We start from the raw sequence: 13,847 nt of genomic DNA on the forward strand, positions 1-13,847 counted from the left end.
GGGTCCCTCACCAGGCCTAGAGGGCCAGGGTATTCCTAGCCTGCCCCCTATAGCTTTTTTTGCAGGACTGTGGACTGAGCACCAGTTTTAAAATGGCTGCTGCCACGTCATTGTTGATGTGGTGCCAGCCAATCAGGTCTTATCTTTAGATATGTTGGAGCAGTGATCCTCTGTGCCCCCATCTATACATACACATTTAAACCTTAATCCTCAAAAAGTACTGAACGGTTTTATAGCAAATCATAAACGCACGCTTCCTGGGTAAAGATCTTGGTTTCTGTCAAATTTGGTGCAATTCTGTTCAGCCATTTTGGCTGAGGTTGTGTCTAATTTTCCTTTGGGAAATTGCTACGGAAAAAGCATGTTTGGGGACCCCTCTTTCTCTCAGTCCCCACTTGATGGATACCCGAAACTTTCCAAGAGGACCTGAGATGGATGAGAGGATTCACACAGAGTTAAAGGCATAACACAAAATCCGCATTGTCTGAACTCTATTTGATGTCATAGAATATGCCATGAGTAATGTAGTGTGTGAAGTCATAAGCAGTGCATGGGGGGCAAGTTATCGTTACCTCTGCCAACTATAACTGGTGGATTTCTGTGATTTTTCAGTTCAAACGTTAATGTTGTCCCTGACATATTCACCTAAGTATAACGTTACTTTAACCTTTGTTTTTTTCTGTCATATTCTATGGTTTATTTATAACAAAAATGGATCTTTTTAACACACCTAACAATAAGGTTACTTTAACTTTTGGTTTTGTTCATTGAATTTCCACTTTTTTAATGTTAAGTAATATTTTATTACCATATGTAAAGCCGACTCCCTGCTGCGCACGACAGGCCCTGAGGCAACCCCCCCCCCAGACTCTCAACCTCACTCTGTGCATGGCCTTTGGCTCGGTCTTTTTGGCTGGGCCCAGTGGCCAACCCACCCGGAGGCCGCCAAAGCCCGCGCAGGCGGATAACTCCGCACTGTGCATGGCCTTTCATCCCATGGTATGGGGTTGGCTGCAGGGTCTGGCTTGCAGCCAGTTCCTGCGACTAACTCCCCTCAGGCAGCTCCGCTGAGCAGCCAACCCCACGCCACGCATGGCCTTTGGCCACGCACCACAGGGAGTTGGCCACAGGGTTATGCCTTCTGCTGGGCCCTGTGACCAAACCCTCAGCAGGCCTTCAACTCCAGTCTGCACACAGCCTTTAGCATGGCTGGGGCCACAACATATATTAAGGGAGGGCCGTGTGTGTCCTTCAGTTCCAAGCCTTTAAAAAGGCACGCAGACCCCATGGAGGGGGCTGCACACCTCTTTCCCTTTAGTTAGGAAATCAGCCTGGGCGATTTTGTCCAGTCCATAGCCATTTAATGGCTTGGGGAGGGGGCAACACACCTCCCTCCCCCTTATTAATTAAATTCGCCCAAGGGATGGGGCCACTGGAGTCTCTTAATGGCTTGGGGAGTCCTCAAGTCATAAAACAGCTCCTGCTACATCTTTGTTGATGCGCTGGCAGCCAACAGATCTTATCTTTAGATCTCTCTGATCTGCGGAGCTTATGTTTTTCCATATATGCATACATTTTGAACCTTAATTTCTCAAAAGCCACTGAACGGATTTACACAAAATCACAAAAAGTACACTTACTGGTTAAGGATCTATCTTTCTGCCAAATTTGGTGTCAGTCCGGTTTGCCGTTTTTGCGGTATCACTGTTCAGCTTTCCTATGGAAAAGTGCATCATGACAGCGCATTTTGGGACCCCCATTTGTTCTTGTGTCTTGGCTCCCATCTGACAGATAAGCCCAAAACTTTCCAGAAAAAAGTCGAGGTGCATGAGACTTTTTTTTGGAACGTTTTCTAAAGATTTTTCAAACAGAGCCAAAGTTATTAGTAAGCAAAACTGTCCATTTCCTATCAAAATAGGATCCTTAATATAACTACCCAGACTACCCAGTGGCAGTCTCCACTGGGTATTAAATATATATGTCAAATATATATATCATATATATCATATATATATATATATATATATATTCACTGAAAAAACCATAGGTTTCACACACGTTATAGTTAGGAATTAGCATTTAAAAAACCTTGCAAATTCACTTAAAAAACCATAGGTTTCACACATGTTATAGTTAGGTGGATATTTCACTCGTAAAAAACCAATGAAATTCCCCCGTTATAGTTAGTTCAGATAACTATAACTCGCGCACCCGCAATACACTGCTCATGACGTCACATATTACATCACTCATGACATGGTCAGTGGCATCACTCATGACATCACTGATGACATCATCCTTGTGATAGAGTGGCGGTCGCGCGAGTTATAGTTATCTGAACTAACTATAACGGGGGAATTTCATTGGTTTTTTACGAGTGAAATATCCACCTAACTATAACATGTGTGAAACCTATGGTTTTTTAAGTGAATTTGCAAGGTTTTTTAAATGCTAATTCCTAACTATAACGTGTGTGAAACCTATGGTTTTTTCAGTGAATTTGTACGTTTTCTTTAAATGCTAATTTATTTATGTATTATTATTTTTTTTATATATTTATTTTACAATAAACTACGTATTAATTTTTTTTTTTTTTTTTTTTTGGTTTTCACGGTGCGCACACGGTGCGCACACCCCCGCGATTTAAAAACAAACAAAATATATATATTTTTGGGGGTTTTTTTTCACCGTGCGCGCACCACCGAGATTTAAAAAAAAAAAAAAATTCTGCCTTCGGGGTCCTTCAGGGACCCTCTGACAAAGGCTAGGGGGTAAGGAACTCTCTACCCTGCCCCCTTTTCACGTTCGCCACCTTCCTTTTTCACTCTCGCACTGAAAACAAACAAAATGGCGGCCGACACTTCCTGATTTCGACCGATTCGAACATTGACTAACATGTAACCACCAATCAGAATTACGCTCGCGCACATTAGGGTGCTCGCACGGTGCGCGCACGGTGCGCGCACCCTGCGCGCGTATAGATATTGATATGCTTTTAAATGCTATTTTCTCAGGAAATACTGAACAGATTTACACCAGACCTGCAAAAGGCACTTCCTTGACCTTATGGCTACCTCTCTGCCAAATTTCAAGTAATTCTGTTCAGCCGTTCGGTCTGTAGCTGTGTCTAAAGGTCCTATGGGAAAATGCATGGGGAAAACGCGTTTTGGGACCCCCCTTTTTTCTCGGCCCCTACTTGACGAATCACCCCGAGACTTTCAGGGTAGGAGCTGAACGGAGCGCCCCATTAGTTTTGAAAATTTCACGAGGATTCGTCAACCGGCGCACAAGTTATTCAAAATAGAATTTTCAGATTTCCTATGGAAACACGATCCTAACTATAACTATCTACTGGCGACCGCCAGTAGATAATATATATATATATATATATATATATATATATATATATATTCACTGAAAAAACCATAGGTTTCACACAAGTTATAGTTAGCTGTACATTTCACTCGTAAAAAACCAATGAAATTCCCCCGTTATAGTTAGTGCAGGCAACTATAACTCACGCGACCGCAATCCTCTGCTGATGCTAATACTGTATTTAGACACTTATTTGCCCATGTCTTCTTCCATTAAATTTTAGCTATACATATATTACAAATATTTTTTTTTCATAAAGACACATATGTCATCAGCAGAGGATTGCGGTCGCGTGAGTTATAGTTGCCTGCACTAACTATAACGGGGGAATTTCATTGGTTTTTTACGAGTGAAATGTACAGCTAACTATAACTTGTGTGAAACCTATGGTTTTTTCAGTGAATTTGCAAGGTTTTTTAAATGCTAATTCCTAACGATAACGTGTGTGAAACCTATGGTTTTTTCAGTGAATTTGTACGTTTTTTTAAATGCTAAGTTACTTTACGCCATTCGTGGCGTGCGCGCCCAGTTAACGCAGTTCGTTCCGTGCGCGCACGGTGCGCTTCGCGCACCGCGCGCCCACTTTACGCAGTTAGTGCCATGCACGCACGGTGGTCACGAGGTGCGCTGTGCGCACCGCGTGCCCACGTTATGCGGGATGGGCCATGTACGCACGATGCGCTTCGCGCACCGTGCGCACATGGGGGACATATTATGCGCATCGTTGTGAAATGTATTCTTTATTAATTTCATAGGTGACATATGCCATGCACAAATGGTGCCCTTCGGGCACCATTTGCACACGGGGTGGGGAGAGTGTGGATAATTTTTTTAAAAAAATTTTTTTTACCGTACCCGTACGGTAAGCGTAATCGGCGATTTTTCGAAAAAAAACAAAATTTTTTTTTGGCCTTGGGGGTTGTTTGGGGACCCCTATATCAATGCTGGGTGGTTATGATCTCAATATACTGGCCCTTTAGACATTTTTTGGCTTTATTTTTGCTGCCCCACTCAGAGTGCGAGAGAGAAAATGGCGGCCGCCGCTTCCTGGTTTCGACCGATTCGAATGTTTACTTAGATCTAACAGCCAATCAGAATCGCGCTCGCGCACGTCACCGTACGCGTACGGTAAGCGCACCGTAAGCGCACCGTAAGCTGGCTCAGATATATATATTGATTTAAAGGCTATTTTCTCAGAATTTACTGAACAGATTTACACCAAACCTACAAAAGGCACTTCCTTGACCTGTAGACTACCTCTCTGCCAAATTTCAAGGAACTCTGTTCAGCCGTTCGGGCTGTAGCTGTGTCTAAAGGTCCTATGGAAAAATGCATGGGAAAAACGTGTTTTGGGACCCCCCTTTTATCTCAGCCCCCGATTGACGAATCCCCCCGACACTTTCAGGGTAGGAGCGGAGCGCAGCGCCCCACCTATTTTGAAAATTTCGCGAGGATTCGTCGACCGGCGCCAAAGTTATTCAAAATAGAATGTTGCGGTTTTCCTATGGTAAGAGGTTCCTAACTATAACTACCTACTGGCGACCGCCAGTAGGTTATATATATATATATATATATATATATATATATATATATATATATATATATATATATATATATATATATATATATATGTATATTCACTTAAAAAACCATAGGTTTCCCACATGTTATAGTTAGCTGGACATTTCACTCGTAAAAAACCAATGAAATTCCCCCGTTATAGTTAGTGCAGGCAACTATAACTCACGCGACCGCAATCCTCTGCTGATGACGTCAGATATTACATCACTGTGTTTAGACACTTATTTACCCATGTCTTCTTCCATTAATCTTTAGCTATACATATATTACAAATATTTACTTTTCATAAAGACACATATGCCATCAGTGATGTAATATCTGACGTCATCAGCAGAGGATTGCGGTCACGTCAGTTATAGTTGCCTGCACTAACTATAACAGGGGAATTTCATTGGTTTTTTACGAGTGAAATGTCCAGCTAACTATAACATGTGTGAAACCTATGGTTTTTTTTAAGTGAATTTGCAAGGTTTTTTAAATGCTAATTCGTAACTATAACGTGTGTGAAACCTATGGTTTTTTCAGTGAATTTGTACGGTTTTTTAAATGCTAAGTTATGTATTTATAATTTTTTTTTTTACAGGTTTTTCACCGTGCGTGCACCGTGCGCGCGCAGTGGGCGCACGGTGCGCTTCGCGCCCCGAGCACCCACGGTTCACAGTGTGTGCCGTGCGCGCGCGGTGCGCGCACCTCGCGATTTAAAAAAAAAAAAATATATGTTTTTTTCTCCCTTGGGGGTCCTTCTGTGACCCCCTGACCAAGGCTAGGGGGTCAGGAACTGTCCACTCTGCCCCCTTTTCACGTTCTCCACCTTTGTTTTTCACCCCCTCAGACTGCGAGAGACAAAATGGCGGCCGACACTTCCTGGTTTCGACCGATTCGAATGTTTACCGACATCTAACAACCAATCAGAATTGCGCTCGCGCACGGCAGGGTGCGCGCACAGTGCGCGCACGGTGCGCGCGTATAGATATTGATATGCTTTTAAATGCTATTTTCACAGGAAATACTGAACAGATTTACACCAGACCTACAAAAGGCACTTCCTTGACCTTATGGCTACCTCTCTGCCAAATTTCACGTAATTCTGTTCAGCCGTTCGGGCTGTAGCTGCGACTAAAGGTCCTATGGAAAAATGCATGGGGAAAACGCGTTTTGGGACCCCCCGTTTTTCTCAGCCCCCGCTTGACAAATCACCCCGAGACTTTCAGGGTAGGAGCTGAGCGGAGCGCCCCATTTGTTTTGAAAATTTCGCGAGGATTCGTCAACCAGCACCAAAGTTATTCTAAATAGAATTTTGAGATTTCCTATGGAAACTAGGTTGTAACTATAACTATCTACTGGCGACCACCAATAGATAATATATATATATATATATATATATATATATATATATATATATATATTACCTACTGGCGGTCGCCAGTAGGTAGTTATAGTTAGGACCCTGTTTCCATAGGAAATCCGCAACATTCTATTTTGAATAACTTTGGCGCCGGTCGACGAATCCTCACGAATTTCTCAAAATAGGTGGGGCGCTACGCTCCGCTCCTACCCTGAAAGTCTCGGGGGGATTCGTCAAGCGGGGGCTGAGATAAAAGGGGGGTCCCAAAACGCGTTTTTCCCATGCATTTTTCCATAGGACCTTTAGACAGGGCTACAGCCCGAACGGCTGAACAGAATTACTAGAAATTTGGCAGAGAGGTAGTCCTCAGGTCAAGGAAGTGCCTTTTGTAGGTTTGGTGTAAATCTGTTCAGTAGATTCTGAGAAAATAGCCTTTAAATCAATATATATATCTGAGCCAGCTTACGGTACGCTTACCGTAAGCTTACCGTACGCGTACGGTGGCGTGCGCGAGCGCGATTCTGATTGGCTCTTAGATCTTAGTAAACATTCGAATCGGCCGAAACCAGGAAGCGGCGGCCGCCATTTTCTCTCTCGCACTGAGAGTTAGGTTGTAAAATAAAGCCAAAAAACATGTAAAGGGGCTGTTTATACAGCTCCCACACACATAGCCATGTTGAGGGAGTCCCCAAAGACCCCCCAAGGCCAAAAATGCAATTTTTATTTTTTCGCTAATTTCGCCGATTACGCTTACCGTACGCGTACGGTAAAAAATTATAAAAAAAAAAAAACTATCCACACTCTCCCCACCCCGTGTGCAATTGGTGGCCGCAGGCCACCAATTTTGCATGGCTTATCAACGGCGTGATAAACTAGAATATTTTAAACAAAAATAATAAAAGAAAAAATTATCCACACATCCACCCCGTGTGCAAATGGTGCCCGAAGGGCACCATTTGTGCATGGCTTATAAAAATTACGAAAAATTAAAATATTACCTTTCAAAACGAAGTGCATCATATGTCCTCCATGTGCGCACGGTGCGCGAAGCGCATCGTGCGTACATTGCCCATCTAGCGTAACGTGGGCACGCGGTGCGCGTAGCGCACCGCGTGCCCACCGTGCGTGCACGGCACTAACTGCGTAAAGTGGGCGCGCGGTGCGCGAAGCGCACCGCGTGCTTACTGTGCGCGCACGGTGCGCGAAGCGCACCGTGCGCGCACGGAACGAACTGCGTTAAGTGGGCGCGCACGCCACGAATGGCGTAAAGTAACTTAGCATTTCAAAAACCGTACAAATTCACTGAAAAAACCATAGGTTTCACACACGTTATAGTTAGGAATTAGCATTTAAAAAACCTTGCAAATTCACTGAAAAAACCATAGGTTTCACACATGTTATAGTTAGCGGAAATTTAACTGATAAAAAACCAGTGAAATTCCCCCGTTATAGTTAGTGCAGGCAACTATAACTCACGCGACCGCAATCTTCTGCTGATGACATATGTGTCTTTATGAAAAAAAAATATTTGTAATATATGTATAGCTAAAAATGTATGGAAGAAGACATGGGCAAATAAGTGTCTAAATACAGTATTAGCATCAGCAGAAGATTGCGGTCGCGTGAGTTATAGTTGCCTGCACTAACTATAACGGGGGAATTTCACTGGTTTTTTATCAGTAAAATTTCCTCTAACTATAACATGTGTGAAACCTATGGTTTTTTCAGTGAATATATATATATATACATATATATATATATATATATATATATATATATATATATAAATATAATGTTAGGCTTTCTGTATCCACTTTGCAAGTTGTGCGTGCTTGTCCAGCAGGGTAGTGGGGCGTGTTGTCAGCCTGGCATGGATGGTGCTGGACTGGAGCATTGTGATGGGAGTGGGGTGGTTGTCAAGTTAATCGTCCTGCCTGGATTCTGTTCCACCGTCAGCCAGGTAGGCTTAGGCTGTTGTACGGCATGTTGGGAAGATAGATTGATATCAAAGATGTTGACGTTCCTTCCTTGAGGACGTCTGTGTCTCTGCCGTTGGTGCAGCCTCCGTCTCGGCAGTACCTGAAGGGAGAGTGACTTTGCCCAAAGTTTTCAGACTGACCAAACTGGAATAATTATGAAGCGAGTGGTGGAACAATATCATTTGCAGGGAACTAGTCTATCTTTAGGGTGGAGGTAAAGGAAGGAAAATGATTGGCTAGTCAGGCAGCGGAGTTCTGTGCCTGTAAAATGCCCTTTTGCAAACAGTGGTATTAATTGACAATCAGTGGCCTCTTTATCCTTCCTCCTTTCAGGGCAACCAAAGAGAACGAAAGGGGCTACGAAGGCCACCACCGTCCAAGCCCAGGCCCCTAAGAATGGTGGTGCCCGCGACACAGCTTCAAAACCATCCATTATTTCTGCTGCTGCTAAGTCACAATCATTATTTCTTACTTTAAACAATCCTCGCCCAGTGTGCATTATGGACTTCTGTATTGTCCATTTTTCCCAGTTTCCCCTGTTTTCTTCTGTATTCCCTCTGCTTCCACAGCTGACCTCTTCCTTTTGTAGGTTTCTTTTCCCATTTTTTTCGCTACTGTGGCAGGAAACGTTCCCTCAACACTATTGTACATACCTCCTTTCCATTCCCTTCTACTACTTTAATCATTGTTTTCTGACACTTTGCTAGCCATTTCCTTTCAACATGTGTTTCATAGCATTGAATTGTGGACTACTTGATTTAACAATATCCAGTAAACCTTTCAAAGTGAAACTTTTGTAGCAATAATTAGGCCTGGGCGGTAAACTCCATTCCGCTCGTGGAATTTGGGGAATTTGGCATTCCGCGGAGAACATGAAATTGCCCAAAATTCCACGATCCGCGGCTTTGCGGAACTTTTTGCTTGTTTGTGCTTTCAAAGTGCGTGTTCGCAAGATATTTCCCCCCGAGCACTTAATCCGCATTCGCAATCAGGAAAAAAGCATCGCGAACAAGCAATTTTGCACGTTTGCGGAATTTTCAACGCATATTCCGCCCACCTCTAGCAATAATACCTCATTCAATAGACAGTTTTTTTTTACTTGTTCAAACACCGTGGCGGATGCTACTGATATTCTAAGTTAGTGTGTTACATTCTTATCTAATTGGAACCTCAACTGCTCCAGGCTGCGAAGGAGGCAATGACCACTCTGTCGAGGGCGATGACGAGTGTTAAATCAATCAATGAATAATCCTTATTTTGATGTTGCCCATAAAGCATATCTTATCAAATCAGTGTGTAAGTCCCTTTCCCTTCTCCGTGACAACAGCTGCATTTGTTGAGGTATTCCCTCCTTGTTTTGAAGCCTGGATACCAATTGTTTTACAAGTATCCACCATTCTATGTTTCTGTCTCAGCCTCTCCCACATTGAAAGTAATTGGGAGAAGAAAAGGTGAGTTGCCCAGAGCTCACTCTTATCTAGGACCACCCATCCTGTCCCAGCCAGCCGTCTTCTTCTCATGGGTTCCCTTATACTGGTACATCTTCTACCTTCCATGAACCATGTTACCAACCCTTCTGATGATATGAGTCCATCGCCCAACCTAAATCTAGCCCAGGGCCTGACGTTTCAAGCCCAGGGCCTCACGTACCTTACCAACACTCACTTGCTCCATAGCCAAGGAATTAAATATCTGTTGTGCATTTAATTAATCTGGAATGGAGGTCGTTCTGTGGGGCTCTGGGTGGAACTAAAGAGGGAGAAGGGTAATAGCGGGGCAATTAGAATGATTATGGCGTGCCATTAGTGGTCCAAAAATTTAACAAAAAATGATGCCCCACCAGTTTGGCTAAATTAATGTTGCACCGTTTATCTAGTCAAATAAATTGTGCGGCATCAATTGAATGCGTCATATTTTTGTACGACAATGTATATGTAGATTTTGCAGCTCAGTAATTTCAGCCAAGCAGCCGCTCCCCTCCGAATCACCGACGCTCTCCGGCAGCAAGTCCTCAGAAGCCTGGGGAGGCCAGTGGGGCGTTGCCAGCACCCCGCAGGACATTTGAAGGAGGCTGGCGGCCATTGAGGGACAGTTTTTGTGTCTGGGGGCTGTTGTGGGAGGTGAGGTTGGGAAGAACAGTTAGGGGCAGGGTAGTGTTTCTATAGATTAGTTTAGTCACTCTTTAGGGTTTAGGTAGAGGGTTGGGCTTGTTGTGAGAGGTTAGATTTTTATGTTAATAAATGAGTTTTCTTGTTTTTTCTATTTTTGTCCATTTTATTAATTTACTAGCAGGCATTAGTGGTTAGTGCAGCACCCCTGTACACAAGCTCCCCCAACTTAGTGATGACACAGTCTGAGTCCAGCACTTGACCTGTAAAAAGCAATTGTGCCCCTGTGTCCACCCCTAGTCCTCTCTTCAGTCTCTCCTTACCTAAACTCCTTTGCCTCATTAGACATGCTACTTATCTTACCTCTGCCAGTCTGCCGCCTGCACTCAGTGCTGGAAAACTGACCCTGCCCAGCCCTCCTCCCCTTTAATTTCTTTTGGGGTCTGTAAAGAAATACCAGGCGGTGTTGGTGGAACTACATGACTAAGAGCAGGGTGTCCTTCCTCTGTCACACTCCACACTGACAATCACCGGCTCGTCACCATCTACCTTTTGTGACCTTGCTTTCCCCCCGTTTCTCTTGGTGGCTCTCCATTGGGTCCAATACATGTCCAGATCATCAGAAGGGGGGGGGGCTTGGAGAAGATGGGGTGCTCTCTCCCTTCCTCGCTGGTGATTGTGAAACTAATGTGTCCAGTGGTGGATCAGTCACAAAAGCAACATTATTTTATTGAAGAAAAGGCGTGCTGCAAAGGAGAATGTCACTTTCTCAGGGCTAGGCCTTGAACTCAGGAGTTTACTTTAGAAGAGGTGTTAACCTGTAGTAAGTAGCCGAGCAGCTGCTCAATCTTGCATGCGATTGGGATAAACCATGATTTTCAGTGCAGCTGGGATGCATCGTCTGCTGTTTGAGAAAGTAAACAAGGCTAACAGCTCACCTACTATGCAGACTGGGGTGGAAAGTGTTACCTGACAGGGGGGTTAAAAGCCGCCCATTGCATATAATTGGTTGGCTTCACTGTCACTCCAATGTGCTTGCTTCTTATTGGTCAGTTTCCCAAGGCTTCCATCCTTTTCATGTGTTTGTTCCTCCCATGCAGCTTGGACACACAACTTGTGTCCTTCCACTGTTCATTTTTCAGGCACTATTTTTTTTCTTTTTATTTAAGCACTGTGTGAGGGAGTGTCTTTTTTTCCAGACATTTCCTTCATGTTCATCTACCCTCAGTGCTCCTCCTCAGCCCCCATAACAAGAGAGCCTCGATCTCAAAAGAATGACCTGAATAAACTGAAGGCAGCTAGCTGGCTGTGGAGTTAAGGCGTGCAGCTAACTTATTGTAAATGCCGACACTGACATTCACCAAAATACAGTTGAAATTTAAAATCTTGAAAATGCAATCCAAGAAAGTGGTGCTTTATTTTAGTAACACCAAGAAAAACATGTTGAAATACACACAGAAGAAGGAATGATAAAACGTAAATTAGAGTTTGTTTGACCAACACTGACAGTGTGATTTTGAGAGTCCACCTATGCCATGAAGATGTTGGAATTGAAATCTACTACGTTTAAACCCTATACCACTATGGCAGAGTAGAGGGAACAGAGGAAACTGTGCCTATGGAGTTTGGACTGAATGGGTTAACTATGCAGGCAGAATTCCCCAAACAATGAAAAAGAGTGAAATATCACCTCTTGATAAGGGGTGTAATGTCACCTCTTGATAAGGGGTGTAGTGTCACCTCTTGATAAGGGGTATAGTGTCACCTCTTGATAAGGGGTATAGTGTCACCTCATGGTGTCTCGTCCGGGTGGCTGCCAAGGGGAACGTGCGGAACCCTGCACTGCACACCACTGTGTATGCTGCACGCCATGATCCTGTAATATTAGATGTGTTCCCGACGCCGCTCCCTATCCTTCTTGGAGCTAGGTCCAAGGTCCATATGAGCAGCGCCAATGGAATTACACAATTCTGCAGCTGCGGCGTATTTTGCACGGTTATGGATCTGATGCATTTGCCACATAATCCATCATCTGCTGCATAATCTGCAGATTTTAACAAAAAAGATAATTCAAGCTCAAACGGAGCAAAGGTTATCAAGGTTGTGGTGACTGGTGTTGCTGCGCACCCGAAGGCCCGTTGCGTAGGTTGGCTGGTCATCTTTCGGTTGCTTCTTGCTGCGTTTGGGTACCAAATTGGTATTTAACAGGTGAATTCATGTTCCTAGATAGTGTTGCCAGCTGTAAAAATGTCAAAATAATGAAGTAATAGTGTCACAAAATGTTCACCATTACAATGCAAAATTTGCCTTTTCGTGCCGCATAATATAGTGAACCCTGCTGCATAATTTTGTCCTCCTATGCTGCATAATTCCAGTGACCCTGCTCCTGAGTGAAAATAAAACATGGCTGGGGATTATCCTTTTACTGGTGTCTGAGGTGCTGTAAACATTCGCCGTTGTGCAGATGCAGTGCGAAGGGAATCTTAAAGTTGCTTGACAGAGGAACTGGAAACGAAAGCCCAACACTACGGAACGTAGCCCTACCCCAACGGCATTGGTGAAAATGTCTATAAGAACTCCATTTCCATGAGATGACCACTTGTCTAATGTCATGACCGAAACACATCACTGTCAGCTACAACTCCAGCATATCACGATTGTTCAATTACACATTTTACCAGCAGCATCTCCTCTTCTAGTGCGGAGGAGCGTCGACCCACTGTCTCTGAGCAGTACAAGAAGGAAAAATAAAATGATAATAACGCAACATTATTAAAATGTTATTTTTCCGCACTACAGCGGCTCAGTTAGTTTCATACAGGGTGGGGCTGGGCTGGCCAGAGCAGCGGGGAGGCGTGTTGGCGCTCTCTAAGTGCGCGATTGATGGTTTGGCCGGCCGCCTTGGCCCGGCCAAACAGTCATGTGCACTTAGCATGTTCTCCACCCGGCTGTATGGTACAGCCTCCCACTCCCTGCCTGAGCACAGAACTAGGGTGTTCACGACAGCAGTGTTGTGATTGGCTAGGGGAGTCAGGGAGCCTGTGTGCTTCTGTGCTGCTGGGACTTGAGACAGGTAGAAGAGGACGGAGGAGAGGCGGTGGCCGGCCGAACCCGGTAAGTGCTGGGTTTTTTCACACCCCCACCCTCCCTGCCCCACCACATCTCCCCTGTTCGTTAGCAGTCACCAATGCATTTTACAAATTCATTTTCATTGTTTTTGCGCTCTTTTTCACGATTGTTTCAGTTCTGGACGGTTTTTATGGACTACATTTCTTGAGAAATGTTTACCAATTCTGAACTTTGTTCAGGAAGTCAGTAGAATGTGCATTTCCTGTTGACTGACATTCCATGCTGATTGCTTGCATACATGCTGGCGCACTAGAGGGGGGTGTCTTGTTCTTTTCTGCCACATTCTAGAAACCCTAAATCCGCCATATGATGCTCTAAATGTTGTCTCTT

Source organism: Triturus cristatus, chromosome 9 (assembly GCF_964204655.1).
Source record: "Triturus cristatus chromosome 9, aTriCri1.1, whole genome shotgun sequence".
NCBI lineage: Eukaryota > Metazoa > Chordata > Amphibia > Caudata > Salamandridae > Triturus > Triturus cristatus.